The following is a 6,192-nucleotide window of genomic DNA, read 5'->3' as shown; positions in this document are numbered from 1 at the left end:
CCAGGTATTTAGTTGTTGGGAAGCATAATGTAGCATGGGCGCGTTGACTTCCAAATCTTTAAACACAGTATAGTCACCAGTCAACGTTATTGCTGCGCTGTAATCGTTCCCCATTTGCGTCTTTTCAATAGTGCATTAAACCCTGACTTTATTTTTAGTGTTCCGTACCATGGTCGGTCAATCGGATCACTTTTTTGTCCGTTTGCCTGCCTGTCTTTCTGTTCCCTCTTCTCACGAACGGTTGAAGGTATCCAGTTGAAATTAATGTCACCTACTGAAGTATAAGGTCATTTGACTGCGTAATAATATTAAACTTCTAAGCCAATGTAATCAAAAGGTATTGCAATTTATGTCGCATGTTTTGATACTCTCAAACTGACTCATCAAAACCCACTTGGTACTTTCTGTTGACCTAGAATCGCAAAATGTACCAAGAAGCCAAATTTCATAGTACAAGTAAAGTAAAAATTGGAAAATTGTTAATTTGAAATTATTTCAGATAAAATAACATTTTTTGCCATGCCTGTGTCAGTTCGTCGGTTAATACCCATTTTCCTCAGGACTGGGTAAAGGTATCAAGTCCAAGTTTGTGACAAATACTAACGTTTACAGTACCCATACTGCGCAAGAATTTGAGCTTGTAAGTGAAAGCAATCTAAAGATACCGCTGTCTGTAAAAACCAGTCTTTCTGAGAAACGTCCTGATGTATCAGGTTGAAATACTAAGGTCTGCCGTTCACTTGCGGTGTAAATAACATACGCTTTCAAGTCAACGCAGACAGGAGATACAGCCATGTATGTCACATATTTCGTTACTCACAAACTCGCTCATCAAAACCTGTAGGTTACTTCCTGTTTGCCTCAAATCATAAAATTTGGTAAGATGAAAGATTTTGCAGTACAAGTAAAGAAAAAGGCCGAAAATTGTAACTTTGTAGATATGTCAGATAAAACAATATTTTCTTCGTTTCTTTTCTGTCTCTTCATCCGCCTGACTGTAGGTCATGACTCATTTTTCATAGGAACGGTTAGAGGTGAAACTGAAATTTCTGTCAAAAACTGACATCTACGGTTCATTGGCGGTGTAAATAATTTAAGATTCTACGTCACTGCAGTCAAAAGTACGGCCAGATATGTCTCATACTCGCAAACTCAGTCATTAAAACCTGTAGCTGTACTATCTATGTACACGTCGTGCCTGATAGTATAGTGGTAAAGCGATTCTTTATATTATCTCGGTCGGACCACTGATTTTTCAGTCTTAGTTTTAACCTAGTCTTCAGCTCTGAACAGTGTGACGAGTTGCCATAAGTAACATGTTGTTCGGGTTCCACGTTAAACTGCAAGTCCCAATGGAACGTTTATTGGTGGCTGATGATTGCTGTATTGAGCTAGTATGGCGATGTTTTGACTGCTTGAGCAACGTCTGTTCTATACCTGTTACTGCATGTAGCTACACATAACACCGCCACGTTAACAATTCCTTATTAGACTGGTGCAGATATTCAGCCTTGTAAGTCTTGTGATTGACCTCACGGTCCAGCTAAGCTGTGTCCTGTTCTTCCTCGGCATTGAACTTCTTTATCCCGTGCAGTCGTCTATAAGTGAAGTTCCTATAGAAAAAGACCACTGCTTCTCTACTTAAATAAAGTGTGGATTGATTTCAGTGAACGATGTATATTATCACTAACATTCTCAAAATGTTTCATGGGAACCGACTCATGTTAATGTCTCAAATAGTTCTCTTTAACATTCTATGAATAGTATATAGTAACAATTGCTTAAATAAATCATACTCGTCTTTCTTGGTGCCGGAGATCTTTTATGGTGCCAGAACTCCTTCATTTCTGCTTGCTCCATGGAGCTTACAAATGCTCTCTAGCAGGTAGACTCGACATCTGCTGAGTAATACCTTCCCACAGTATGTGGCCCGGTGTTTGGAACCTAACTGCGACAAGCCCATCTACACTCTGAGCTCAATATTTGACGTACGTGATAAATGCTTTGCCATGAATGGCATGGATCACTCCATCTCTACCACAGTTGGATAACTGAGCTAGGTTAGGGAAACGCAAGTCAGTAAGTGGCGTGTAATAGACGCCATTGAGCCATATGAAACTATTATTATAATCATCATCATCATCTGATGATCCTCCATGGTACACAAAACGGGTTACAACACTGTTGCAGAAACAACGAAACAAACATACCAAATCTAAAAAAAAAAAAAAAACCGCAAAAATCCCCAACATTGGCGATATTTTACAGTAGCTCGAAATTAAGCGCAGACTTCACTGCGACTTACGTATAACAGTTTCCATAAAGAAACTTTGTCTGGAAACCTGGCAGAGAATCCAAAGAGATCCTGGTCATAGTTAAGATGTTAGCGGCAAGAAACAATCAATGCCTTCTCTGCGCGATAGCAATGGAGATTCTATCGAAGACAGTGCTGCCAAAGCAGAGTTACTAAACACAGGCTTCCGAAATGCCTTCATAAAAAAAGACGAAGTCAATATACCAGAAATCTAATCGAAAACAGCTGGCAACATGAGTAACGTAGAAGTAAATATCCTCTGAGTAGTGAAGCAACTTAAATCACTTAATAAAATTAAGTCTTTTGGTACAGACTGTATACCAATTACGTTTCTTTCGGAGTATGCAGGCGCATTAGCTCCATACTTAACAATCAATACAACCGTCCGCTCGACCAAAGATCCGTACCCAAAGACTGGGAAGTTACACAGGTTACACCAATATTCAAGAAAGGTAATAGGAGTAATACACTAAATTACAGGCCCATATCGTTAACGTCGACATGCAGCAGGATTTTAGAACATACACTCCTGGAATTGAAATAAGAACACCGTGAATTCATTGTCCCGGGAAGGGGAAACTTTATTGACACATTCCTGGGGTCAGATACATCACATGATCACACTGACAGAACCACAGGCACATAGACACAGGCAACAGAGCATGCACAATGTCGGCACTAGTACAGTGTATATCCACCTTTCGCAGCAATGCAGGCTGCTATTCTCCCATGGAGACGATCGTAGAGATGCTGGATGTAGTCCTGTGGAACGGCTTGCCATGCCATTTCCACCTGGCGCCTCAGTTGGACCAGCGTTCGTGCTGGACGTGCAGACCGCGTGAGACGACGCTTCATCCAGTCCCAAACATGCTCAATGGGGGACAGATCCGGAGATCTTGCTGGCCAGGGTAGTTGACTTACACCTTCTAGAGCACGTTAGGTGGCACGGGATACATGCGGACGTGCATTGTCCTGTTGGAACAGCAAGTTCCCTTGCCGGTCTAGGAATGGTAGAACGATGGGTTCGATGACGGTTTGAATGTACCGTGCACTATTCAGTGTCCCCTCGACGATCACCAGTGGTGTACGGCCAGTGTAGGAGATCGCTCCCCACACCATGATGCCGGGTGTTGGCCATGTGTGCCTCGGTCGTATGCAGTCCTGATTGTGGCGCTCACCTGCACGGCGCCAAACACGCATACGACCATCATTGGCACCAAGGCAGAAGCGACTCTCATCGCTGAAGACGACACGTCTCCATTCGTCCCTCCATTCACGCCTGTCGCGACACCACTGGAGGCGGGCTGCACGATGTTGGGGCGTGAGGGGAAGACGGCCTAACGGTGTGCGGGACCGTAGCCCAGCTTCATGGAGACGGTTGCGAATGGTCCTCGCCGATACCCCAGGAGCAACAGTGTCCCTAATTTGCTGGGAAGTGGCGGTGCGGTCCCCTACGGCACTGCGTAGGATCCTACGGTCTTGGCGTGCATCCGTGCGTCGCTGCGGTCCGGTCCCAGGTCGACGGGCACGTGCACCTTCCGCCGACCACTGGCGACAACATCGATGTACTGTGGAGACCTCACGCCCCACGTGTTGAGCAATTCGGCGGTACGTCCACCCGGCCTCCCGCATGCCCACTATACGCCCTCGCTCAAAGTCCGTCAACTGCACATACGGTTCACGTCCACGCTGTCACGGCATGCTACCAGTGTTAAAGACTGCGATGGAGTTCCGTATGCCACGGCAAACCGGCTGACACTGACGGCGGCGGTGCACAAATGCTGCGCAGCTAGCGCCATTCGACGGCCAACACCGCGGTTCCTGGTGTGTCCGCTGTGCCGTGCGTGTGATCATTGCTTGTACAGCCCTCTCGCAGTGTCCGGAGCAAGTATGGTGGGTCTGATACACCGGTGTCAATGTGTTCTTTTTTCCATTTCCAGAAGTGTATATTGTGTTCGAACATTATGAATTACCTCGAAGAAAACGGTGTATTGACACACAGTCAACATGGGTTTAGAAAACATAGTTATTTTGAACACATTTAGCTCTTTATTTACATGAAGTGTTGAGTGCTATTGACAAGGGATTTCAGATCGATTCCGTATTTCTGGATTTCCGGAACGCTTTTGACACTGTACCACACAAGCGGTTCGTAGTGAAATTGCGTGCTTGTGGAATATCGTCTCAGTTATGTGACTGGATTTGTGATTTCCTGTCACAGAGGTCACAGTTCATAGTAATTGACGGAAAGTCACCGAGTAAAATAGAATTGATTTCTGCCGTTCTACAAGGCAGTGTCATAGGCCCTTCGCTGTTCCTTATCTACATAATCAATATTGGTGACAATCTGAGCAGCCGTCTTCGGTTCTTTGCAGATGACACTGTTATTACTCGACAAGTAAAGTCATCAGAAGATCAAAACAAACTCCAAAATGACTTAGAAAAGATATCTGATTGGTGCGTAAAGTGGCTGTTGACCCTAAATAACGAAAAGTGTGGTCATCCACATGAATGCTAAAAGAAACTCGTTAAACTTCGGTCTAATCTAAAAGCCGTAAATTCAGCTAAATACCAAGGTATTACAATTACAAACAACTTAAATTGGAAGGAACACATAGAAAATGTTGTGGGGAAGGCTAATCAAACACTGCGTTTTACTGGCAAGACAGATCTACTAAGGAGACTGCTTACATTACGCTTGTCCGTCCTCTTTTAGAATACTGCTGCGCGTTGTATGGTCCTTACCAGATAAGACTGCCCAAGTACATCGGAAAAGTTCAAAGAAAGGCAGCACGTTTTGTATTATCGCGAAATATGGGAGAGAGTGTCACAGAAATGATACAGGATTTGAGATGGAAATCATAAAAAGAATTGCGTTTTTCGTTACGACGGAATCTTCTCACGACATTCCAATCACCAACTTTCTCCTCCGAATGCGAAAATATTTTGTTGACACCGACCTGCATTGGGAGGAACGATCACCATGATAAAATAAGGGAAATCAGAGCTCGTACGGAAAGATATCAGTGTTCATTCTTTCCGCAAACTATACGAGATTGGAATAATAGAGAATTGTGAAGGTTGTTCGATGAACCCTCTGCCAGGCCCTTGAATGTGATTTGCCGAGTGTCCATGTAGATGTACACGTACTTTTGTTTATACGGAACAACAAGAGCACAAGTCGTGCTCGCACTTGTCCGGTTTTTATGGATGACAATATGCTACCGCATGGAACTGTGCTACAAGAAGATATTCAGCGAATGGACTGGTCTGCCTTTCCACGACGCACGTCCCATCAGCACGTGTGGGATGTGTTGCTAAGACGTACTGCAGCACGTCCACATGTACCAACGTCCTTCCATCTCAGTTTATAAACCTCCCACAGAAGCCTTCATTTTTCAAGAAACACCTAATTTCCATAGCCAGCCAGCTAAGTGAGTAATAGCCGACTTTAACAACCGTAGAACCAGTTGGGATTGTAGTGAAGATGACGACAATAAGGATGCAGTACTAAACTGGGCGTATTCTGGGTCTGTGACACTTACTCACGATAGTAAGCTGCCACCATCTTTCAACTGTGCCTGATGGAAGCGAGTATACAATCCTGACCTCAAATTTGCCAGCGACATCATCACATAGCTTTGCAGAAAGACAGTAAGCTCGCCGATCCCTAAATCTCAACATAGACCAATCATGTTTCAGATCTTGCCTGCAATGCATCCACAGTCTGTTCCATTTCACCACCGGTATAATTTAAAAAAGCAAACTGGAAGAAGTTTACAACTCATCTTGATCAAGAGGTAACACGTATCAGCCCATACGCTGAGCAATACGATCGTTTAGTAAGAGCTGTGAATAACTGTTCTAGAATGTCCATC

Source organism: Schistocerca piceifrons, chromosome 4 (genome assembly GCF_021461385.2).
Source record: "Schistocerca piceifrons isolate TAMUIC-IGC-003096 chromosome 4, iqSchPice1.1, whole genome shotgun sequence".
Classification (NCBI taxonomy): Eukaryota; Metazoa; Arthropoda; class Insecta; order Orthoptera; family Acrididae; genus Schistocerca; species Schistocerca piceifrons.
The sequence above is the reverse complement of the archived record's forward strand: the minus strand, read 5'-3'. Positions refer to the sequence as shown.